Below are 27539 nucleotides of genomic sequence, written 5' to 3' on the forward strand. Positions count from 1 at the left end.
GTCTCTTCCCTGCACCCTCAGTTTTCCATTTTTGGGGTTTTATTATTATTAAACTGATGGGACTTTTTGTGCTTTTATATTGACTGTGGCGCCGGCCCTTTAGCAGAGCTAGGATATGCCTTTGATGCAGTTAAAAAAAAATTCTACTGTATATATGGCAAATCAGCTTCAATTATCCTTGGAGCTAGACAATAAATGAAAATTTTAGTGAAGCATGTTATTAGAGAAGTTTTAAGATATAGAGAAAATCAATGTGTGAAGACCTCTGAAATTGTTTATCCTTTAAAAGCACTCCATTTCTGAGTTCTTAATACCTTTACATCAGTCAGGAAAATAGTGAATAAAGTTGCATTTCTCTTAGTGTTACATTAATTTAACTCTCATTTTCTACCAAAAAATCCAACAAATTTATCTGAAGCAGTACTGCCTATATATTTGTGGGGTTGCTGTTGAGAACCTAAGCTATTCAAATGAAGTCAAGTAAAAGGCTTTTAAACTTAAGATGTATCTTTTTCCTTGTACTAACTACAGCCACTATAAAGTTTAAAAAATGTTTAACTCATATACAATACATTTTGGTCCTTTAGAAGAATCAATTAAATCCAGATAAAAAATATATCAATCTGATGCTTTATCTACACAGTCAATAGATTACTAAATACATACTAATTGTAATGTTTATTTTTAAGAATGGGAAGATTTATTAATACTTCACTAAAATATTAATATAAAATAATTGGACCTGCCTCTGCAGCAGACCCTCCAACACTAACACAGAATAGGCCTTTGTTTTCCCTGGCTGCTTTCACTAAGGCATGACCCACAGGAGTCTCCTCTCAATGTCCAGAGATAGCCTCATCCACCAGAGGAAAGACAGAAGAAGCAAAAAGAACTACAATCTTGCAGCCTGTGGAAAGAAAACAACATTCACAGAAAGATAGACAAAATGAAAGGCAGAGGACTATGTACCAGATGAAGGGACAAGAAAAAACACCAGAAAAACAACTAAATGAAGTGGAGATAGGCAACTTTCCAGAAAGGGAATTCAGAATAATGATAGTGAAGATGATCCAGGACCTTGGAAAAAAAAATGGAGGCAAAGATCAAGAAGATGCAAGAAAATGTTTAACAAAGATCTAGAAGAATTAAAGAACAAACAGAGATGAACAACAGAATAACTGAAATGGAAAATAAACTAGAAGGAATCAATAGCAGAATAACTGAGGCAGAAAAATGGATAAGTGACCTGGAAGACAGAATGGTGGAAATCACTAGCACAGAACAGAATAAAGAAAAAAGAATGAAAAGAAATGAAGACACCCTAAGAGACCTCTGGGACAACATTAAACGAACAAACATTTGCATCATAGGGGTCCCAGAAGGAGAAGACAGAAAGGACCTGATAAAATATTTGAAGAGATTATACTTGAAAACTTCCCTAACATGGGAAAGTAAATAGCCACCCAAGTCAAGGAAGGGCAGAGTCCCAGCCACGATAAGCCCAAGGAGAAACATGCTGAGACACATAGTAATAAAACTGACAAGAATTAAAGACAAAGTAAAATTATTAAAAGCAAAACGGGAACAACAACAAACAACATACAAGAGAACTCCCATAAGTTAACAGCTGATTTCTCAGCAAAAACTCTACAGGCCAGAAGGGAGTTGCACGATATACTTAAAGTGATGAAAGGGAAGAATCTACAACCAATATTACTCTACCCAGCAAGGATCTCATTCAGATTCAATGGAGAAGTCAAAAGCTTTACAGACAAGCAAAACTAAGAGATTTCAGCACCACCAAACTAGCTCTACAACAAATGCTAAAGGAACTTCTCTGAATGGGAAACAAAAGAGAACAAAAGGACCTACAAAAACAAACCCCAAACAATTAAGAAAATGGCAATAGGAACATACATATCAATAATTACTTAAATGTGAATGGACTAAATGCTCCAACCAAAAGACACAGGCTCACTGAATGGATAGAAAAACAAGACCCATACATATGCTGTCTACAAGAGACCCACTTCAGACATATGGACACATACAGACTGAAAGTGAGGGGATGGAAAAAGATATTCCATGAAAACGGAAAGCAAAAGTAAGCTGGAGTAGCAATACTCATTATCAGATAAAATAGACGTTAAAATAAAGAATGTTACAAGAGACAAGGAAGAACACTCCATAATGATCGAGGGATTAATCCATAAAGAAGATACAATAATTATAAATATATATGCACCCAACATAGGAGCAGCTCAATACATAAGGCAACTGCTAACAGCTATAAAAGAGGAAATCAACAGTAACACAATAATAGTGGGGGACTTTAACACCTCACTTACACCAATGGACAGATCATCCAGATAGAAAAATAATAAGGAAACACAAACTTTAAATGACACAACAGACCAGAGAGATTTAATTGATATTTATAAGACATTCCATCCGAAAACAGCAGATTACAATTTCTTCTCAAGTGCACATGGAACAGTCTCCAGGACAGATCACATCTTGGGTCACAAATCAAGCCTTAGTAAATTTAAGAAAATTGAAACCATATCAAGTATCTTTTCTGACCACAACGCTATGAGATTAGAAGTACATTACAGGGAAAAGAAAATGTGAAAAACATAAACACATACAGGTTAAACAATATGTTACTAAATAACTAAGAGGTCACTGAAGAAATCAAAGAGGAAATCAAAAACTACCTAGAAACAAATGACAATGAAAACATGATGATCCAAATCCTATGGGATGTAGCAAAAGCAGTTCTAAGAGGGAAGTTTACAGCAATACAATCCTACCACAAGAAACAAGAAAAATCTCAAATAAGCAATCTAAACTTACACCTAAAGGAGCTAGAGAAAGAAGAACAAACAAAATGCAAAGTTAGTAGAAGGAAAGAAATCATAAAGATCAGAGCAGAAGTAAATGAAATAGAAATAAAGAAAACAATAGCAAAGATCAATAAAATTAAAGGCTGCTTCTTTGAGAAGATAAACAAAATTGATAAACCTTTAGCCAGACTCATCAAGAAAAAGAGGCAGAGGACTCAAAGCAATAAAATTAGGAATGAAAAAGGAGAAGTTACAATGGACACTGCAGAAAAAAGCATCATAACAGACTACTACAAGCTACTCTATGCCAATAAAATGGACAACCTGTAAGAAATGGAGAAATTCTTAAAAAGGTACAACATTCCAAGACTGAACCAGGAAGAAATAGAAAATATGAACAGACCAATCACAAAGTAATGAAATTGAAACTGTGATTAAAAATCTTCCAAAAAAACAAAAGTCCAGGACCAGATGGCTTCACAGGTGAATTCTATCAAACATTTAGAGAAGAGCTAACACCCATCCTTCTCAAACTTTTCCAAAAAATTGCTGAGGAAGGAACACTCCCAAACTCATTCTATGAGACCACCAGACACCAAAACAAGACAAAGATACTACAAAAAAGGAAAATTACAGACCACTATCACTGGTAAATATAGATGCAAAAATCCTCAACAAAATACTAGCAAACAGAATCTAACAAACATTAAAAGGATCATACACCATGATCAAGTGGGATTTATCCAAGGGATGCAAGGATTCTTCAGTATACACAAATCAATCAATGCGATAAACCATATTAACAAACTGAAGAATAAATCCATATGATCATCTCAATAGATGCAGAAAAGACTTCTTTTTTTTTTTTTTTTTTTTTTGTGGTATGCGGGCCTCTCACTGCTGTGGCCTCCCCCGCTGCGGAGCACAGGCTCCGGATGCGCAGGCCCAGTGGCCATGGCTCACGGGCCCAGCCGCTCCGCGGCATATGGGATCCCCCCAGATCGGGGCACGAACCCACATCCCCTGCATCAGCAGGCGGACTCTCAACCACTGCGCCACCAGGGAGGCCCCAGAAAAGACTTTTGACAAAATTCAACACCCATTTATGATGAAAACTCTCCAGAAAGTGGGCATAGAGGGAACCTACATAAAATAATAAAGTCCATATACGACAAACCCACAGCAAACATCATTCTCAATGGTGAAAAACTGAAAGCATTCCTCTAAGATTAGGAACAAGACAAGGATGTCCACTCTCACCACTATTACTCAACATAGTTTTGGAAGTCCTAGCCACAGAAATCAGAGAAGAAAAAGAAATAAAAGGAATACAAATTGGAAAAGAAGAGGTAAAACTGTCACTGTTTGCAGATGACATGACAGTATACATAGAGAATCTTAAAGATGCTACCAGAAAACTACTAGAGCTAATCAATGAATTTGGTAAAGTAAAAGGATACAAAATTAATGCACAGAACTCTCCTGTATTCCTATACACTAATGATGAAAAATTTGAAAGAGAAATTAAGGAAACACTCCCATTTACCACTGCAACAAAAAGAATAAAATACCTAGGAATAAACCTACCTAAGGAGACAAAAGATCTGTATGCAGAAAACTATAAGACATTGATGAAAGAAATTAAAGATGATACAAACAGATGGAGAGATATACCATGTTCTTGGATTGGAAGAATCAACATTGTGAAAATGACTATACTACCCAAAGCAATCTACAGATTCAGTCCAATCCCTATCAAACTACCAATGACATTTTTCACAGAACTAGAACAAAAAATTTCACAATTTTTATGGAAACACAAAAGAGCCCGAATAGCAAAAGCAATCTTGAGAAAGAAAAACGGAGCTGGAGGAATCAGGCTCCCAGATTCCAGACTATACTACAAAGCTACAGTAATGAAGACAGTATGATACGGGCAAAAAAACAGAAATATAGATCAATGGAGCAGGATAGAAAGCCCAGAGATTAACCCACACACATATGGTCACCTTATCTTTGATAAAGGAGGCAAGCATATACAATAGAGAAAAGACAGCCTCTTCAATATGCGGTGCTGGAAAACTGGACAGCTACATGTAAACGAGTGAAATTAGAACACTCCCTAATACCATACACAAAAATAAACTCAAAGTGGATTAAACACCTAAGTGTAAGGCCAGACACTATAAAACTCTTACAGGAGAACATAGGAAGAACACTCTTTGACATAAATCACAGCAAGATCTTTTTTGACCCACCTCCTAGAAAAATGGAAATAAAAACAAAAATTAAAAAATGGGACCTTATGAAACTTAAAAGCTTTTGTACAGCAAAGGAAACTATAAACAAGACGAAAAGACAACCTTCAGAATGGGAGAAAATATTTGCAAATGAATCAATGGACAAAGGATTAATCTCCAATATATATGAACAGCTCATGTAGCTTAATATTAAAAAAAACAAACAACCCAATCAAAAAATGGGCAGAAGAACTAAATGGACATTTCTCCAATGAAGACATACAAATGGCCAAGAGGCACATTAAATACAAGTCAATACTACAATGAGGCTTCACCTCACACCAGTTAGAATTGGCATGATTAGAAAATCTAAAACAACAAATGCTGGAGAGGACAAAAGGGAACCCTCTTGCACTGTTGGTGGGAATGTAAATTGATACAGCCACTATGGAGAACAGTATGGAGGTTCCTTAAAAAACTAAAAATAGAACTACCATACGACCTAGTAATCCCACTGATGGTCATATACCCAGAGAAAACCATGATTCAAAAAGACACATTCACCCCAATGTTCATTCCAGCACTATTTCAATAGTCAGGTCATGGAAGCTACCTAAATGCTCATCGACAGATGAATGGATAAAGATGTGGTACACATATACAATGGAATATTACTTAGCCATAAAAAGGAATGAAATTGGGTCATTTGTAGAGATGTGCATGGACCTAGAGACTGTCATAAAAAGTGAAGTCAGAGAGAGAAAAACAAATTTCCAAGTATCGTATATTAATGCATACATGTGGAATCTAGAAAAATGGTACAGATGAACCAGTTTGCAAGGCAGAAATAGAGACACAGATGTAGAGAACAAATGTATGGACAGCAAGGGGGGGAAAGCCAGGGTGGGGGGGGTTGTAGTGGGATGAATTGGAAGATTGGGATTGACATATATACACTAATATGTATAAAATAGAGAACTAATAAAAAAAATTTGGAAAGCACTTGTAAGGCAGTTTATATCTCAGAGGAAATTTCTCTATTCCAGGAAGATTTCTTTCAAGTAGCTAATAAAAGGTTGACACATCAGCAGAAAAATGGTCAAACTCATGAATGGAAAAGGAAATACAAATGACTAGACAGGAAAAGATGATCAACTGTACTTGTTGCTAGAAAAGGAAAATCCAATCCCAAGATAATTTCACCCAGGAGATTGATAACAATTAAGCATATTGATAATACCTGGTATTGGCAAGATATGGAGAAGCAGACAGATTCAAAACCATTAACAGAAATCTTTAATGATACAACCTTACTGGAAATTACTATCAATACTGGATTTACATTTCTTAGCCCACTGCTTTTTTCTCTCCGCAATCACTACTGTCTTCATTTTTTGTGACCTTGATAACTATGTAGATGACCTAGTTAGTGTCTTGGTTCTCAGCTCTGAGCTCCACTCTCCCTTGGGTTTGTCCTCCCTCCCACAACAACCATCCCTTTCTATGGTCTGACCTTAGATCATGTCGGTACCAACAAGGGCACTCACTCTAAATCTCAATTTTAAGCATTCTGCTCTTTGAAGGGCATTGTGTTCTTTGACTACTACCTTACCTCACTCCCTCTTATATCCACTGAGACCCACATTTTCTCTCTAAATGACCTCATTCATAACTTTACTTTCTCTTTAACTACCTGAGAGTCTACGGTCCATGACTGTAATCTCTTTTTTCATATATACCCTCAAATACTTGGCCTCTCTCTTTGTCATACTCTCCTGGCCAAGGACAAACCTGTGTAAATCCAATTCCTTATCTCTTCTGTGCCTGTATCCTAGTGTCTCAACAGGACTGGAAAAAACATCACCATGCTGGCTGTTGTTATCTAAAATAATGGCCACAAATATCAAAAGGGCCCTCCATATAGACAGCTGTCTCCACAGTTCACTAAGCACTTGGTCCCTATGCTCTGAGAGTATTATTTTATATTCCTGTTCTTCTCTTTCCACAAACATCCAAGAACCCTTGTCTTCCCTTCACTCTTAGCAGATCACTGAGATCTCACTACCACATTTACCATTCTGCCTCCTAAAGCCATGTACTTTTCCTCTCCTCTTGCTACTATGACTTAACTACCTCTACTACTACCTAAAGCTAATCAGTCCAGTTGTGTACTGAATAATAGCCAACTTCTCCTGCTCAAAGACTTGGCTGTTGCAATCATGTACTATCTCTTCTGCATCATAAATTTTTCCTCTGTGCAACTGAATCATTCCCATAACCACAAAAACATATGACATATTTCTATTATAAAATGGATTTTTAACACTAAAATGAAGACCAAAGGGATCAAAGAATTAACATACATACAGTAATCAAATTAGAAACTAACAACATATTTTGCTGGATAACATTGAAACTAAAAGAAACCATAAAGATAGATCATATGATATAAAAAAAACCCTTATAACAAAAATAATGCAATTTAAATGGAAACCATACTGAAAAAAATATATGCAGCAATAGTTTTAAAAATTAAAATCTATGTTGTATAAAGAAGCCATAGAGATTAAAAATTAAAATAGTATTCATTGAATTAAAGACCAATATTTAAAGGGCAGGGACATGAATAAAAAAAACACAAGTAAAATTAGTCAACAAACATACGAAAAAATGTTCAATTCCTTAGTTATGAAAGAAATTCAAAGTATAAACACATAACGAGGTACCACTTTATTAAAGCAAACTTAAAGTCTTTCCAATATTCTATTCTGTTGAAGGTGGGCTGAAACAAGCGTAGCCATCCCCTGGTGACAGTGCACACTGTTGAAAACCTCAGTACATGATTTGGTAACACATTTCAAGAAATATACACAGTATTAATCATAGTGTTGATATTCAATGATTCTACTGGAAGTTTGCCCCAAGGATGTAAACAAAATGAGGAAAAAGCATAATACAAGAACATTTTCATTGTAGCATTATTCATTGTAATTTAAAGAATGCTATTAACCTGATTATCCAAAAATAGAGGGTTGTTTAAAAAGCTGAGGTTTACGGATGTGGTGAAATATTATGTAACTACTGAAAAGATTCCGAAACTCTATCAATATGCCAAAATTCATAAAACATGAAAAAATACAGAAATACATTTATGCTATTATTACAGTTATACAAAATTCTGTGTGCATATGTAGCAGTAGAAAATGGAGAAGAAGGATCATGGCTAACTTAAAAATCTATTTCTGTTATGATTATTGAACAATAAAACATAAGTTAAATCAATTCAAAATTATCAACAAAGGAACCATTTTTCTTGCATCGTGAAGCAGAGAATTATTGTTTCTATTTTATATTTTAATTCAACCTTTATATTACCCAGTCTAATGAAAAATGGCAAAGGCACTGGCTTCTGACTGTTCCTTTTGGAACAATAATATATCTACACATAAATGGCACTCATGAAGAATTAAGTAGCTGTTCAATGCAAAGACATTGGACATAATTAATGGATTAACATTAATTAATTAATGTTATTAATGGAATCTTACCAACATGTTTTATATTTAGAACAATTCCATGTAGAAGAGAGGGAGAGGGAGAGAGGGAGGATGAGAGAGGGAAGAAGAGACAGAGGGGGAGAGAGGGAGAGAGAATTTTAGACAGACCTTATGCAGCAGGAGAGAGGCAATTTAAGAAGCTTGGCATCTAGGAAGGAATCCATAGGGAAAATGATCTTGTCTTGTACTAGTGAAGTTGTGAGTGGGTTTGAGAAGAAGGGAGAAAAGAGGAGGACACTTAAAAGTGAGAACTGTTGGAACGTTGACCCTGCAGAGGAGGAATAAGTAAGAGTGGAGCACTTAGTCTGATCTGAGGATGTGAGTGGGGTTCCTGGGCTCAGAGTGAGGCTGTCAAATACAGTAGAGGAAGAACAGCTTTGGAAAAAGGATGAATTCTTGATTTGACTTTGGGATTCTAGAGATATTTCTCCACCACCAACCCTCTAGAGAGGCTAATTGTAAGTCACAGATACATAGATCAAAGCAGTTCAAAAGACAGAGAAATTGTACCTAAATACAATTGTGGATTGTGGATCCATGTGGATCATGTGCCTTTAAGGCAAGGGTATATGCATTAAGATATATTCTACTTAATATTTTAGAATGGAGGAGATTCTGAGTATATGAATCCAGGAATTCACTCAGAAAGAGGATGCCTCATGTTGACTAGCGTAGAGGGGTGAGCCATACATAAATCTACATTTTAAAAATGTGCATGCTTATAATCGGTGAGCACAAAGCCTTGGAAAAAAGGGAACTGAAGGTTTAAAATACAACTCTTTTGTAGACACAGCACTTTCTACTAGAAGAAAAGCCAGCAGATGGGCATCTTTATATTGTGATCCCCTTTCCATCCATATTTTAGTAGAAGAATCAGGGCCATTAGGAGACACTCATAGGAAAATCAATTGAATTTGTAAGGATTTAATCACAAACTTTATGTAGCTTAGAACTTACTGTAGGATCATAGCTGCTGGTTCAGTAATTTGACCTGAAAATCTCACCTGGTCTGGGCCAAAAATGTGGCACTTTTTCTTCTTTTTGCTGAGAAAGCCTATAGGCTTTCCTTATGTGTAAACCCCATCATATACTTTGTTTAGGGACTAAGCTGATGATTGCTTGGGATCTATTTACCTTATTTCTACTTATAAACACACTCACCCCTGCTAACTAGACAAATTTCTGAGTTTTAGATAGTCAAAGAACCTAAGATAAAAGATGTAAGGACATAGGAGTAATTACTCTCATTGTATACCCAAATTGTAGCAATACTTAAATGTAGTCAAAAACCATTTTTAATTTCATGGGTTTCAAGTGATGATTTTAATCATTATCCTATAAATATATAATACAAACTATACTGGACAGGTTCTGGAGAAGGTGGTTTACACACCTCACCTGTGTCCTAACCACCTGTGTGACCTTGAGCAATCATTTGATGTTCCTTGTTACCAGTGTTCTTGTTTACAACTGGACAGAGTTGGACTAACTGACCTCCCTCTGGTAGGTCTTAAATTCCAACTTGCCTGATTCTCCTCATAAAAGATTTCCTATCACTCAACTTCCTCCATGGCCTGACTTCTAGGAAAATGGCCCAACTCTGAAGAAGTAACATATGGGAGCCCGGAAAATAAACAAACTATATGGATCTGGGGAAGGGAAGGGCTGTAATGTGAACAATCAAATCAATCATAAATGAGACTCAGATTTTTATGATAAAAATACCAAATGTTTCAGTATTAAAACTTTTATAAATTTTGGAGCATCTCTTGACTGAGTTTCTTTGCAGCTTATGTAATAGATGCAGCAACAACATTTAGCTGCTGTTGAATATGTATGTCAAGCTTGCCAGCTGGAAATTATTTCGTGACTAAAATATCACACATAGAATCAAAGAGCTAAAGATGGACATGCATTTCCTCTTTTGGAACCTTCTGGGGACTTGCCAACATAGAAAATAGTTGAGGCTCAGTGGTAACTATTGAGAGCAGTTATCCAAAAAGAAACTCATTTTACCATGGGGAAGAAGCATGTTTGTTACCATACACACCAAACTGGTGAACACATCCACACATAAGCCAAATACTCTCACTGCAGGCAGCCAATAGAGAAATGTAAATTCTAAATTTCACAAGCTATAGACTTATAGGGTTAGTAATGATATTTAAAATCAGTAGTTGAAAAGATTTTGCAATACATTTACTGGTTTTAAAATTTTTCATTATAACAGGTCTTTCCAACTGGTTAACTCCTGCCTGTTCTTGAGATGTCAGCTGTAAAATAACTTCCTTAGGGAATACTTTTCTGAATTGCTTGACAAAATAAGATGTCCCTCTCAGCTGTTCTAATAGCACAATATACTTATCTTTTATAGCAGATATCACAGTTACTTTTATCTAAATAAGCATGAATATTTGATCAATACCTGTCTTCTTGACAAGACTCATGCTCCATAAGGGCAGAGATTCTCTCTTTTTGGTCCCAAGTACCTACCAGAGAGCCTGACACAGAATAGACATTTAAACACTAGCTCACTAACAAGGATGTATTGTACAACACAAGGAATATAGCCAGTATTATGTAGTAACTATTAATGGAATATAACCTTTAAAATTTGTGAATCACTATGTTGTATACCTGTAACTTGTATAATACTGTACATCAACTATACTTCAATTAAAAAATAAATTAATATTAGCTTATTTAGTGGTCAAATAAATGAGTAACTTTTTTTGTGGATGTAAGGAATGCATTTAAATAAAAATTATAGGTCAATTCACATCTTAAGAATATTTTTGCAGTAGGCTTCTTTTAATGATCTTACCAAATGACTATTTGGTACTTCCAGGGATTATAGATATGGAGTCCACATAATCTGGATACTCTAAGACTGTTCCAGTTTCAAATATGTTGCTCCACTTTATATGGAAATACTCTCTTACCTGTCAGACTACGTGTCCTGTTATTTTGTTAAGAAGAAATTGTAAATGTAACTACAGGATATTCTGAATTCCAGAAAATGCTACTTTACTAGAGAAAGTAATTTGCATAATATAAAACCAACAGTCTTCAAAACTACTTTCTCAGCTGAAATTAATTCATATAATATAGATTGCAGCGCATATTTTAAATAGATCTATTTTACAGAATGTGGATATTACAAGAATGGTGAGACAAAAATTCATTTCATCAAACTTTGAAGTTTAAATAAAAGAGTTTAAATAAAACCAGATGGATGTATATTAGTGGCACATCCTGACAAAATATGATAATGCATACTTGACACTCTATTAGATATGCTAATATTCAGACATTATAGAAAGAGGAAGTAGTTCTAGGTAAATTCTGAGAACCCGTGTAAAGACAGAGGACAAATATTGGAAAAGTATTGTGATTCAGAGAAGTAAAATTGGTAGAGGTGGCCTTTCAATACAGTTATACAATATTCAAGGAGATCTGAAATTTTAGAATTTTAATTGTGTATTCTGGAAAATTTGCTCATGTTATAAAGCTGATTGGAATCAGCTTTATACATTACTTTTCTTGAATATATAATTTAACAAAACCACACAGTCACCAAAATAAATCCCCAAATCTGATACTCTCTTTGCAATAATTACTCCTCCTTGAGTAGTGGGTTAAGAGATCACTTTGTTTGCAAGGGCAATGAGAAGCAAAAAAATATTGCTGTTATTGCTTTGGGTGTTATCATCTCCTGTCCAGATTTTCTCTAAATAGAGTTTGCAGCATGCTTCACGTTACATGAAATTCCCCATGGAAAGACCTGGATCACTAAGTAGGCAAAATCTGTCCAAACCCACGCACCAACTGTTCTCTCAGCTACACTAGCTATTGAATATAGCTGACAAGTTCCAGAATCTCTCTGTGGAATAAGCAAATGAAAGACCTCCATTATCCTGCAGGCTCATTCTGCTTCTTGAAATTCCTGAGATAGTATTTAGTGTAGTTATCAATCTCACAGGCTCAGTCTTCCATGGAGTGCAAAGAAAATGTGATTTCAATTCCCATACAAACAGTTGTATTCGGTTAGTGAAAATTTAAGCAAGATAACCCCTTCAAAAGGAATGGCTTATGAAATATGACTTGACAAGTCATTTAACCTCTGTGTACCTCAATTTCTATTAGTATTTAACACTGATTTACCTCATAGTATATTGACAAGTTTAATAGCCTAATGAGAAAGTAGCACATTTTAAAATGTTTAAACTTATAAATGAAAGGCAGAATTCAATATGAAAGGAGCATACAAAGACTAATAAATACAATTTTAAGATTTCTATATATTTTATCCCAACTCATCTAAAAACTTTGAAAGCTTATTCCAGTTGGGTTTGGCTACCAAGAACTAACTAAAATATTTAAGATATCATAATTTGAAGAGTTTAAAACTAAATGTAATAATTCTTTATCGCCCTATATGGAATGAGAGTTGGCAAATCATAACTTTAAAGGGTAGAGTGCACATAGTTTATTTTTCCTTATTCACAGAAAAGTGAATATAGAATCTGAGACTACTACTCATCAAATATTTCAACTCACTATTAAAGACTGTTTTATGGTTAAATTAAAGATATGCTTGAGTATGAAGCATGCTCTGAAAAATGAAATGATAGTCAATTATACATTTGTTCATAGGTTGATACTCTCAAATTGCCTTATTATTTTTGGTAATAAAGTATTTTGGTGACAAGTGTGCATTTCAGTATATCATATGCCTTCGTTTAACTGTAAAAGATAAAATACCATTAAAATTCAATTTTTACTATCTAAATAAAACCTCTTATATTTCATCCATAACTATATTACTCTTCAGTTTCTGACACTTACTTTTAAGTGACATGACATATTTCTCCTTAGGCAAATAGAAGCAGATTAAAGGAATAGCAAAATGGCAATGCTACAATTACACTGACTTCAAAGTTTCAATATCAATTTCCCATACAGATAAAGAATAAGAATTAGTAGATGAGGGCTTCCCTGGTGGCACAGTGGTTAGGAATCCGCCTGCCAATGCAGGGGACACGGGTTCGAGCCCTGGTCTGGGAAGATCCCACATGCCACGGAGCAACTAAGCCCGTGCACCACAACTACTGAGCCTGCGCTCTAGAGCCCATGAGCCACAGTTACTAAGCCCACATGCCACAACTACTGAAGCCCGAATGCCTAGAGCCTGTGCTCCGCAACAAGAGAAGCCACCGCAGTGAGAAGCCTGCATGCTGCAACGAAGACCCAACGCAGCCAAAAATAAATAAATAAATAAAATAAATTTTAAAAAGAATTAGTAGATGACAAAATCAGAAATTAGTGAACGTGGGTAGAATTCAACTAAGGGAAAAACTAATTAAACTTACAAGTACATAAATATTCATAAATGATATTGGTACCTATTCAGAATGGAAATTACCTGTCTGCACATCTACATGAAAGAATTTGACAAAGAAAAATGATGCAGGTATCGCTAGTTATAGTTAATATATTAAGCCTACATGTAACTTTATGTTTCCATATTTACTTACATGAAACCATATTTTATGGTTCATGAGAAATAACTGTTATAATTTGAGAAAAATAATGGACAATGTGTTAAAGTTATAAACCTTTGCATTTTTTAAAAGGTAAAAAGATGGCCCACATGGGAAGTTCATAAAAGAATAATCCTTTAACATGTTAGCCTCGAGGTGTCTCTAATTTTCTTTTCAGCCTAAAAAATAAAAACATCTATATGACATTCCTGCTTATAAATCACTTTTTTTTTATAAATCACTTTTTAAAAGAGCATTATTGAGATACAATTTACATAGCACAAAGTTCATCTGTTTAATGTATACAATTCAAAGAGGGTGGGCAGACAGGGTGGGCACCCCTGCTAAGGGTTGCAAGCTTTCTTTTTGCAATGATGAAATGTTCTAAATTTAGATTATGATGATGGTTGCACAACCTTGTAAATATATCAAAGCACTTTGAGCACTAGCTCACTTCATGCTTACAAAAGCCTTTAAGAGCCAAGACTCCAGGGAAGGATGGCATTCATATGCAAGAAACTTTAAGAAATTATACAAGACTTGGGAAACATGGGACACAGCAAAAGAAAAGAGGCATAGGAGGGAACAACTGGTAACAGCAAGGCAGCAACCCACCAGGACTTGATTAACGACCCTTTTATAGTTGCTGGTACTGCAGCCGACAAAACAGAAAGGCCCTGCTTTTATGGAGCTTATATTCTATAGGGGAAATGGACACATAAGCATGCCTGTGGGTGATAGATTGGGGGTGAGTCGATTTTCCTATTTTACACGGTGGCAAGGCTTTCCTTCCTAGAGACCTGAAGTGGATACTGCAAGCAGAGGGGATAGCACATGCAGAGAACCTGAGGGAGAGATGTGTTTGATCTGATTAGGGAAGGGCACGGAGGTCAGAGTGGCTTACTCAAAGTGAAGGGCTGAGAGTGCTGAGTTCAGAGAAAGCCACCAGCTACTGTGTAGGGCCTTGTAGTCCAGGGTAGGGACTCTGGATTTCATTCTTTAGATGAAATGTGATGAGTGTTATGAGCAAAAGAGTGACATGATTTGATTTTTGTCGGTTCAAAGCAAAGAAACAATAAAGAAATGTTTTCAGAATTGGAGAAATATCTGAGTAAAGATGTTCTAAGGACCCATTGAGTACCAGGCAGAATTAACAATGGAAAAAACTCTTCCACATATTTTCAACATTAGAAATTTCAAGTTAAAAATATCTATTAGCACCCAGGCTGAAACAAAACAGAACAGATTGTGTGCAAAGAAAAAATAAATGTCATTCTGGTCTTATATTCCTTTGTTATAACCCTGAACACCACAAGGCAATAGAGAAATGTTTACAGAGTTCTGAAAGAAAACAAGTATGACCCAACAATTACATACTTAACCACTTAGTCATTCAAGTACAACAGAGAGATATTTTCAGACATGCAGGGGCTTAGAATATAAAGCCATGTATACTTTCTAGTAAGATTTACAAATATATGCTAGAAAAAAAACCAAATCAAGATCAGGGATGACATTGTTTTAAAAAAAATTCAAGATCAAAGCAAAAGTAGGGTAAAATGCAATACCATATTTTCACATAAAAAATATTTTGGTTAATTATAATGTAAAACCTTAAAGGTATAAAAGTATTTATATGTCAAATTTGAGAAAAACATTTATTCATTCATTCTTTTTTGTGCTTCTCTGTAACTTTCAAATTCCACATATTGCTTTTTTCAATCATAAAAATATTACAAAATTTTAATAAAGAAACCATCCTGTCATATCCTCTGCTGTCTAATAAAATGTTATGTTCCATATTTTCTATATACTCTAAGAGGTGAAAAAATAGAGTTTTTAGATCATAAAATACATAGGTCTTTAGATCTAACTAATTTAGATCTAACTAGTTCAATAGTTTTCAACTCATGTTTCAGCACTGAGTACTCCATTCTATGTTAATATTCATCGGGCACTTATTCACAGGTGCCAGGCAATCTTCTAACCATCTTGTTTGTAGCATCTCATTTAATCCTCACAATAATATAATTTATCAGATAATGAAATTGAGGCACAGAGTTGATACAAAAATTGCTGGATGTCACATGTATGGTAAGCAGTGGAGATGGATTTTGTACTCGTCCTGTGTGATTAAAGCCAGTGTTCTTTGTTACTTAGCACTCTGTGGAAGATATCCTCTGAAATAACACCAACTGATCCCCACCTTCAGGTATTCACACCCTTGAGTAATCCCCTCCTCTTGAGGGTACATTGGACCTAACGAATGACTTCTAATGCATAGAATACAACAGAAATTAGGAGATAACACTTTTGTGGTTGGGTTATAAGAGACTGTGAATTCCACTTGCTATAGACTCACTCACTATTGCTTTTTTGTCTTGAACACTTTGATTAAATAAGATGTCATGTTAGAGAGGTCCCCCTGGCAAGCAACTGCAAGGGAAAAAGTGAGGCCATCAATCTAACAGCTTTTGAAAAACTGAATTATGCCAACAACCACATTAGAGAGCTTGGAAGAAGATGCTTCATCAGTCGAGCCTTCAGATGAGACCACAGTTTTGAATAACACCTTGATTTCAGCCTTGTAAAAGACCCTAAAATAGAGGTCACAGTTGAACCATGCCCAGACTACTGACCATGGTAGGCAAAATAATGCACCCCTCAAAATGTTCTGTTGGAATTAAGTTTGCTAATAAGATGACCTTAAGATAGGCAAACGATCTTGGATTTCTAGATAGGCTCAACATAATCACTAGGGTACTTAAAGGTAAAAGAGGGAGGCAGAGGAGTCAGTGTCAGAGTGATGCAGTATAAGACAGACTTGAATAAATATTGCTGAAGATGGAAGGTGGCCACAAGCCAAGAAATGTGGGAAGCCTCTAGAAGCTATAAAAGTAAGGAAATGGCTCCTACCCTAGAGCCTCCAGAAAGAAAGGCAGCCCAGCCAACACTTTGATTTATCCCAGAAAGACTCACATCACACTTGACCTACAGAATTGCCTGAAATAATCATTGTTTGAAACACTAATTCTGGGAATATTTTGTTACACAGCAACAGATATCTAATAAACATACTCTGTCACACAGAAGAAGAATCAGCTGCTTTGTAGTCTTTCTGTCTGAACACCCCACGTGCCACCAAAATAGTCACTAAACTTTTGACCTAGAGTGTTCCACAGAGCACAATAGCTAGAGCAACTGAGCTAGACTAACTTCTCAGGAGATGGAGAAATTCCTCTGAACAGTAACACTATGAGGGACTACAAATATTGAGAAAAGAATAACCCAATTTTATAGGTCTTGTTTGTCTTTGGGTCTTTTAATATGATCTCACATGCCACATAGTACTTGTAAGATTTTCTTATGTTGGGTAAGAGATGATTTTTATTTTGGAGAAGCCAAATTTTTTAAAAAATTGAAGCATAGTTGATTTACAATATTATATTAGTTTCATGTGGACAACATAATGATTCAATATTCTTATACTACATTTAAAGTTATTATAAAATATTGGCTATATTCCCTGTGCTATACAATATATCTTTGTTGCTTATTTATTTTATATGGAGTAGTTTGTTAATCCCTTACCCTGACCTTGTCCCCCCTCCTCCTTCTCCCCAGTGGTAACCACTAGTTTGTTTTCTTTATCTGTGAGTCTGTTTCTGTTTTGTTATATTCATTCCTTTGTTCTATTTTTTAGCTTCCACATATAAGTGCTAACATACAGTATTTGTCTTTCTCTGTCTGACTTATTTCAGTAAGTGTAATATCCTCCAGGTCCACCCATGTTGTTGCAAATGCTAGAATTTCATTCTTTTTAATGTTTGAGTAATATTTCATGCTGTAATATATACCACATCTTCTTATCCATTCATCTGTAGATGGACACTTAGGTTGCTTCCATATCCTGGTTATTGTAAATAATGCTACTATGAACACTGGGATGCATGTGTTTTTTCAAATTACTGTTTTCATTTTCTTTGGATATATATCCAGGAGTGGAATTGCTGGATCATACGATAGTTCTATTTTTAGTTTTCTGAGAAACCTCCATTCTGTTTTCCATAGAGATACACCAATTTACATTCCCACAAACAATGTACTAGGGTTCCCTTTTCTCTACATCCTTGACAACATTTGTTATTTGTGTTCTTTTTGATTATAGCCACTTTGACAGGTGTGAGATGATATCTCATCATGGTTTTGATTTGCATTTCTCTGATAATTAGCAATGATGAACATCTTTCCATGTGCCTGTTGGCCATCTGTAGGTTTTCTTTGAAAAGTGTCTAGTCACATCTTCTGCCCATTTTTTAATTCAGTTGTTTATTTTTTGATATTAAGTTGTATGAGCTGTTTATATAGTTTGGATATTAACCCCTTGTTGGTCATATCATTTGCAAATATTTTGTCCCATTCCGTAGGTTGTCCCTTTGTTTTATGGTTTCCTTTGCTGTGCAAAACTTTTAATTAGGTCCCGTTTGTTTATTTTTGCTTTTGTTTCCTTTGCCTTAGGAAACAGATCCAAAATAAAGATTGCTACTATTTATGTCTAAGAGGATTATGCCTATATTCTCTTCTAGGAGTTACAGAACTATATAAAACTGTAAAGTTCCAGGTCTTACATTTAGGTCGTTAATCCATGTTGAGTTTATCTTTGTATATAATGTGAGGAAATCAAACCTCTGGTTTGATTGTTTCTTTAGTGGCATGCTTGTGTTCCTTTCTCCTAGATTTTGTGTATTTAATGTAGGTTTATGATTTGTGATTACTATGGAGTTCATATATGTTGACCTATAACTATATCTACTTATTTTAAACTAGTCACTTAAGTTCAAACACATTCTAAAAAATCTATATTTGTTTACTCTCCTCTCCCAAGTTTCGTGTTTTTGATGTCATAATTTACGTCTTCATGTTTATCTCTTAAGTGTTTATTGTAATTATAGTTAATTTTATGATTTGTTTTTTTGTCTTTTCATCTTTGTACTAGCTTACTTAAGTGGTTAATCTACAGCCTTGACTATATATTTGCCTCTACTAGTGGGAATTTTCCTTTCCTATTTTTGCTTTTGTTGTTTAATTTTCTTTTCCACTTAGAGAAGAACCTTTAACATTTCTTCTAGGGTTGGTTTAATATTGATGAACTCTTTTACATTGTGCTTGTCTAAGACGTTCTTTATCCATCCTTCAATTCTGAATGATAATCTTACTGGGTAGAGTATCCTAGGTTGCAGGTTTTTCCTTTTTAGCACTTTAAAAATATCATGCCACCCCCTTCTGGCTTGCAAAGTTTCTGCAGAAAAATCAGCAGATAATCTTACAGGGGTTCCCCTGTATGTGACTCTTTATTTTTCTCTTTCTCTTGCTGCCTTTAGAATTCTCTTTAACTTTTACATTTTAATTATATGTCTTGGTGTGGGTCTCTTTGGATTCACGTTGTTTGGGATTCTCTGTGCATCCTGTACCTAGATTACTTCTTCAGGCTTGGGAAGTTTTCTATCATAATTTCATCAAATACATTTTGGCTCTTCTTTCTCTCTTTTCCTTCTGGAATCCCTGTGATGTGAAAGTTATTACACTTGATGTTGTCTCAGAAGTCCCTTAAACTGTCCTATTTTTAATTTGTTTTCCTTTTGCTATTCTGACTGGGTGATTTCCATTATTCTATCTTCCAGATCACTTATGCGTTCTTCTGTACCACCTAGTCTGCTCTTAATTCTTTATAGTGTGTTTTTCATTTCAGTTATTGTATTCTTCAGCTCTGAATGGTTCCTTTTTTATACTTATTAGTTCTTTTTAAAAATTATCACTGTGTTCATCTATTCTTTTCCCTAGTTCAGTTAACATTATTACTATTGCTTTGAAACCCTTTATCTGGTAAATTATTTATCTCTGTTTTATTAGGTTTTTTCAGGGTTTGTTTTTGTTGTTATTGCTGTTGTTGTTCTTTCATTTAAAACATTCCTCTGTCTTCCCATTTTTCCTTGACTTTCTCTGTCTCTATGAAATTAGGTTAAGCAATTATTTATCCCAGTCTTGAAGGAGTGTCCTTGTGTAGGAGTGTTCCTTTGCAGTCTGTGTGTGCCCAGTGGCTTTGGTGGGAGAACTAGACCTGAAATGAGTATGAGTCACATCTTCCCCCAGGATGTGCTAGCAGCTATCACCTTGGTGGGAGGTGGGGCTGGAGATGGAGGGGTTAGAGCTAGAGCCAGGTGTGCGTCAGGGCTTCTCCTATGCTCAGTGGCCAAAACTGCCTTATCAGGGGTACAGGCAGGTCCCAAGGCACAGGAACAGAAGCCCTGAGGTTTGGGTTCAAGCTGGTTCTGTTCCCTGTAAGTGTGCTCTCCTCCCTCCCAGCATCAGTACCTTTGCCCCAGAAGGGAGCAATGCTGGAGAGAGAGGGGGCAGAGTAGGTTCTTGGCATGGGTTGGGACCCATGCTTTGGCAGTCCCTGTAGACCAGAGTTCAAGACTGCTTCCAATCTGCCACCTGCATGAGTGCCTTCACCCTGTTCAGATGCAGTGCTGGGTCAGAGCCAGCTCTGTCCCCCATACATGCACACTCTCCTTGGCAACAACAGCCTTTGCCCTAGTGGGGAGCTGAGCTCTGGAGCAATGGGGGCTGGAAAGGTCCTCAGTGTGGTCAAGGGTGCATGCTGGGGCAGTTTCCAGAAACTGGCCAGGGTCCCAGGCAGTCTCAATCTTCTTCCTCCACCATGCTTCAGGAGCAAGCAAGTGTGTGCATGCTTTTCATGGGTGGACTCCAAGTTCCTCACAGCCCCCGTCCCCCCAGCCCCCACTGCCAATCTCACTGATCTTCAAAACCAGCCAAGAGGACTCATCTTCTCAGTGTTAGACCTCACAGCTGGGGTGCCCAGTAAGTGGTTCAAACTGCTCACTCCCCAGGGAGGATCTCCAAGCCTGTGTAATCATCCCCCTTCTTTGTCCCTTCCTAAGGGTGCAGGTCCTGACCTGATCACTTTCTTTCCCTTCCAACCTGACTCCATGTGGATCTTTCTTTTCAGCGTTTGTTGTATAAGAGTCTTTCTGCCAGTCTCCAGTTTGTCTTCAGTGAGAACTGCTCCACATGTACGTGAATTTTTGATGTGTTCATGGGGGGGAGGTGAGCTCAGTGTCTTCCTACTCCTCCATCTTGATCTCCTCTGGGATGGTACTTCTTCAGCCTCATATGTGAGTGGTGATTCTCCTGTGCTTGTAGTTTTCCGGCTTGCATATGACTTACCACTGGTTGCTTCTCTTTGCCTCTGAAGAATCTTCACACATACCTCCACCCCATAACCTTGTGTCCAGCTTTCATTCATTTTGTTTTCTGCCTTTGTGTTTCTCTAAGCCCGAGAAGTGGTTCTTGGTCAGCATTTTGTGGAACCCTTCCATCTATACAGTGATTTATGAGGTATGACGCAATGAAGATTTTATTCATCATAATGATGCTACTAAAGTATATAGATAAGTTACTTCACTCTTTTTAAAAGAAGAAACTATTATTTTAGGTCTTGTATTATTATTATAATATTATAATAAATAGTATTTTATTTTAAAATACATTAAAATAATTTCACTCATACTCTCTTAATGCTAAAGTTGTTCCTACTGGGAGAGAAATGGCTGGAGTTTCCTGCAGCACATACCGTCTGTGTAGCTTGTCAGCCTCAGCTCTAGTTGGACCTAGTTTGAAGTCAGGATTAGCATCTTGGAGCACTCCAATGACAAGTAGTGTACAGTGTACTGAAGTCTCTTGGGGAGTTGGAGAAGAGGGTTCCTAACACAGAGCACAGCACAGTGGACTCACCTTCTCCAGCAGACATCTCTGTTCTGTCTGCAAAGTGCCTCTCATGCTCCAAATTGCTCTCTCCAGCATCAGACTGTCACCAGGTATAATCTCTGTCTTTCTCTCTCACTAAGCTTCTAGAAATGCCCTCTTCTTGCCCCTTTTCAGCTCTTTTGCTATCTTAAATAGCCCATTGTTATGAGATTGATATAAGTCTGAGGTTACACCATCACAAGCCACTCACAGGTAGTTTCTTAATAGGGTGAAAACTATGTGCATCTTGTTTCTATTATGCTTTCAAGGTCTGCTCTAAAGCACAAAGCGACTTTAGACAGGGCCTTTTCCCTTCTTCTCAAGTTATAACCAGGCATCATACATAGTCTATAACTGGCAATCATCCCAAGAGAACCAACAGGAGATCAATTGTTCAGAGCTTTCCCTGGAATGTCTCCAAATAAAAAAACATGGCAAAAGCATAGTTTCTGGGCTCCTTATCAGGAGAAAGTTTCTGGAAAGCTGGTTTATACCAATTGCCATCACCTTCCTGGGTTTTCATTGTTGCCAAAACATTTTCACTTGCTGGGTACTGTGAATCTCCAAACAAAGACAAAGTTTCTTGATCGAAATATTAACCCAGAAGCTACAGATATTTGTATTGTTTGATTCCATCTGTATATCTGCAGGCACTGTTGCACTTGTGATTGATCTGATTTGATTTAACGAGGAGAGTAAATTTAAAAGTTCCACAAGTAAAGTCAAGTAGTTTAGATAATGTTTATGTATTGTTAAATCATCTTGTCTTCTTTAATACCTACCAGGGGCTGCAAGGCAGCAATTAGGATCTTAAGGCCAAGATATTTAAATATTTATATTTCCCATTTAAATTGAGTTTTTCTAAACTAATTTTAACAATTACTTTCAATTTGTTATTACTAATTTTTTTTAAACTAAAACTGCTAATAGGGAAGAAAACTCTAAGGTTTTGTTAGTTTTTCTTTACTTTTCTTTTTATTTTCCCCCTATCTTTTCCCAGATGAGATGTGGCTAAAAGATAAATAGCAGGAAAACAACAGAGGGGAAAATGAAGAGTTAAATACATATTTTTCGTATAAGTGGTAACTTACTATGTTATGCTATTGACATATGCAAACCCATGCAAACCCATTTCTTTGTTTTCAGCAACTGCCAACTTTATTTTCTTAATTGCACTCTTACTACATTTTCCTCCTGGCAATTATGACCTACTACAGATTTCACATTTAAGTGCTCCATTCAAATACCTTGCCCAAGGGATGTGATAATTGGCCAGGAATATCTTAATTAGTTTTAAGAGAAAAAATTGTTATATTTAAATATAACATTCTCATTATAGGTATTTAAAAATAAAGAGTCGGGTACACAAAAACAGGACCAAAATTGTGTCAAATTCCCAATTATTATTGGGGAAATTATGTCTATACTCTATTAGTATTTGAAAATTCATGAATATGGAAATAAGTCTGGATGTTCTTTTGTGGGAATTAAGTCTTACTGCTGTTTATTTTTAAATGATTCAAAAATTTTTATTTGATTACCTATCATGTTCTAGGAGTGAGGATTCAACTACAAATGGGATTGTAACGTTTTTGACTCCATGAAGCTTGTTTTTAAGTTTAAGAGCAGTGTTTTTAAACTGCTGGCCCAACTCAACAGTGGGTCATAAAATCAATTTAGAGCACTATAACTAAAATTTAAAAAAATATATATATGTAATTTTAGTTAGTATATTTACATATATATATATATACACACATATAAATTGAAAAACAGAATAAGAAATAAATTTTGAGGGTTTATATTACCACTTGTCAAGACTCCATGTGTCATGAAACTTTTGTTTTGGTTGTGTGTGTATCTGTGTGTGTATATATACTGTGCTATTGTAAAAATGTAGTTTTTGCTTTGGATTGTGACCCAAACGCTTACAAAGGGTTCCATAAGAGAAAAAATTAGTAAACAAGTGAACAAATAACTAAGCTAAATAAAATGATTCAGATACAGTAAGTGCTTGAAAGAAAAAAGGGGGTGGATTTTGTGGGAGTGGAATGAGGGATGGGATGGTCAGGGTAGGTTATGAGAAGGAATGAAATGTGAACTAAGACCTGCAGGGTGGGAAAGAGCCTGCTATACAGAGAGCAGGGAAGAGCTTTATAGGTGGAAGGAAGAGCCAATGTGAATGCCCTGCTATAGAAGCAAATCTGGCCCAGACGAGGAATAGGCATGAGGGCGGTGTGGTTACAGATAAATGAGAGGGAAAGGGAATGAGATGCACTTGGAGGGTGAATAGATTCAGACTACACAGCATGTCATAAGCTATGGTTTAAAAAAAAATGGGTTTTGGTTGACTGAAAGGGGAAGATTTTGGAAGCTTTTATATGCTAGAGAATGTCTTGATCTAATTTAAATTTGTGTGAGTTAGTCTGGATGTTATGAGCACAATGGATTAAAGGAAAGCAAGAGTGGAAATGTGCAAAATATTTAGGGGGGCTATTACAGCTGTCAAAGCAAAGGAGGTCTGTGGCTAGAACTAGTTGGATGTAGTGGAGATGGAGAGAAGGGTACAGAGGTATGTTTTGGAGGTAGAACAATTATCGTTTGCTTATGGATATCTGTGTGTTGTGTGTCTGTGGATGGTGGTAGACTGAGAGAAATAAAGGAATCAAAGATAATGTCTAAACACTATACAAATGGTGGCATCTTTTGCTGGAATGGCAAAGGCCAAGACAGAAATAGAATTTGGGTGGGGAGGTTTTAATTCTAGAGGTTTTTTTTTTTTCCCGTATGTGGGCCTCTCACTGTTGTGGCCTCTCCCGTTGTGGAGCACAGGCTCTGGACGTGCAGGCTCAGCGGCCATGGCTCACGGGCCCAGCCGCTCCGCGGCATGTACGATCTTCCCAGACCGGGGCACGACCCCATGTCCCCTGTATCGGCAGGCGGACTCTCAACCACTGCGCCACCAGGGAAGCCCTAGAGGTTCATTTTTAACAGGTAATTTTGAGATCAAATAGACACAGTTTTCATCCACAGCACTGATTCAATTTTATAATTATATATTTATTTGTGTAATTATTTGCTCATTATAGAGTAAGAAGTTCCTCAAGGTGGGAGTCATGACTGTTCTGTTTATTTTGTGTGTTGTATTGATCCTTGCTTTCCCAGCACAGAGCAAGCATGCAGGGAATATCTACTGACCTAATGACATATAGGTGTTGTTATTAATGAACACTTTCATGAATGTTAGTGGACTTTCCTTTGGTGATCATTTTTTTCAAAGAAATCAAGTTTTAACAACAGAAAATTTCTACCTGCCTAATGGTGAGGCAAGAACAATGAGATGTCTTTACAGAACCATGAAGCTAGGGTCATTGACTAGTTAGTCACTTGCTTCTACACACCAGCCTTCTAGAACAGTTTTTTCTCACACTTTAGCACACATGAGATTCATTTGGAAGTCTTGTTAAAATAGGGAACGCTGAACCTTGTGCTCAGAGTTTCTTACTCAGTAGGTCTGGGGTAGGGTCTGGGGATTTGCATTTCTAACCACTACCCAGGTGATACTGGTGATGCTGGTCCAGGGTAAATCAGTGCTCTAGCAAGAAAAGGTTCTTAATCTGGGGTTCACAGATCCCTGGAAAAAGTCTACAAAAGCACTGTGGGGGATTTACATACACATCCCTGAAAAGATATATACACATTTTTCATGTATATGCTATGTGCATCTTTCTGGTGATAGAGCCTGCATATTTCATCAGGTACTCAAAGGCCTTCAACACTTAATTAAGAGTAGTGGTACTCAATCTTGGATATATAATAGAACTCCCTGAAGTCTTGGCTCTTCTATTCAACTGCTGTGTGACTTTGGGCAAAATACTTAACTTCTCTGTGCCTCAAGTTCTTCATGTATAAAATGGAGCTAATATAATAGTACCTACCTTAGGGCTTGTTATGAAGTTCAAATAAGTTAATATTTGCATATCATTTAGAGAAGTACTTAATAAGTGCTAAATAGGTGATCGCTAAATAGGATTATAAACCTTAAAGTATTTTTTTTTTTGAAGTCTAGGATCCACCCCTGGTGATTCTAATGTACAGCCAGGGATGACAACCACTGCTCTGTAATGAAAAGAGAGCAAGAGATAGATGAGTGCCTTTCTTGAGAATGTGGTGTTAATTTCCTCTCAGCGTAGCAGACTTCCCTTCCCAGAGGAGCTTTGCTAGGAAACTAGAGAGGGCTAGCAAGAGCCCTAGCATCTTGGAAATGAATTTTCTTCCTAAAACCTCAAGAGCTGGTTCATGCTAACCTTTTTTTCTTGTGGTAGGGGGAGGGGCTGAGGCAAAGCAGCAGAAGGAAGAAAATTGGTTTTATCCAAGCTGATTATTTATTTTGTTTAAAATCAATGCAAACAATAAAGCCTTTCCTAATATAGGAAAATGCTAACATTATAAAGAAATGATCAGAGAGGTAAATACTAACTGTGTGAGCAAACTAGCCTTCGAAATGACACCAGTGACCCTTGCCTCCTGTAGTTCATGTCCTTGTGTGCTCCCTCCTACACTGAATGTAGCTGAACTGTGTGATCAATAAGATATCGCAGAAGGGACAAAGTCTAACTTCCCAGGCTAGGTTGGAAAAGACATTGCAGTTTTCCCATGCTTTGTCTTGCGTTGTTCACTCTGGGAGAAGCTAGCTGTCACACAGAGAGGACAGTCAAGCAGTTTGTGGAGAGGAAAACAAAGAACTGAGGGCTCCCACCAAAAGCCCATAGTGGCTTGACAGCCACGTGAGTGAGCCATGTGGGAGAGCCACCTGGGAAGTGACTCTTCCAGCCCATCAAGCTTTAAGCAACTGCAGCCCTGGTTCCTATCTTAACTGTAACCTCACAAGAGACCCCAACCCCAAACCTCCTGTTCTGCAGAAAACATGAGAGATACTACATACTGATTTATGTTTTAATTCACAAAGTTTTGGGATAATTTGTTACACAGTGATACATAACTGATGAACTAAACTTAAACTTTTATTTTTTAGATGCCTGAGCCGAGAGTTTCCCTTTGGCTATTTTGGTGCCACTGCAGGTGATCTGCTCATTTTATTTTTCCTAACCCTTTAAGCCCACATAAGATACAAGGAAATGGTTAGCTAGTAAAATAGGCACACTCTACGGGGAGAGAAAGAGAACCCAGTCTCCTGCTTTGTGTTTTCCTGAGGCCTCACATCCAGAGAGAAAAAAAAGTAACAAGACTCTTGAGCTGTACCAGCTCAACAGTTAGGGGTCAGCTATGCAGGACCCTGAATTGAGTCGACAAAGCCTAATACTGTCTTAAAAGAAAAATGCAAGAAAGCTCAAAGTTTCTTAGGAGCACAGATGGCCAGTTTGCCAATATAAACCCCCCTGAATTGTTGGTGTCCACTACTGTTCTTTATTTCAAAACCAAATAAAACAAAGAATAATGTGAGAAACGAGTAGATTTTTCCTGGTTAAGACTGAGTTTGGGCTGAGAGAAAACGACCATGAAGAC

General features: G+C 36.6%; 1 protein-coding gene across 2 annotated transcripts in view; it reads right to left on the minus strand.

Moving 5' to 3' along the window:
• UNC13C (unc-13 homolog C) overlaps nucleotides 1–27539 on the minus strand; it is a 587724-nt gene that overhangs the window by 153584 nt on the left and 406601 nt on the right. The gene's annotated exons all lie outside the window — the stretch shown is intronic.

The sequence above is a fragment of the Mesoplodon densirostris genome, chromosome 4 (genome assembly GCF_025265405.1).
Source record: "Mesoplodon densirostris isolate mMesDen1 chromosome 4, mMesDen1 primary haplotype, whole genome shotgun sequence".
NCBI classification, from domain to species: domain Eukaryota; kingdom Metazoa; phylum Chordata; class Mammalia; order Artiodactyla; family Ziphiidae; genus Mesoplodon; species Mesoplodon densirostris.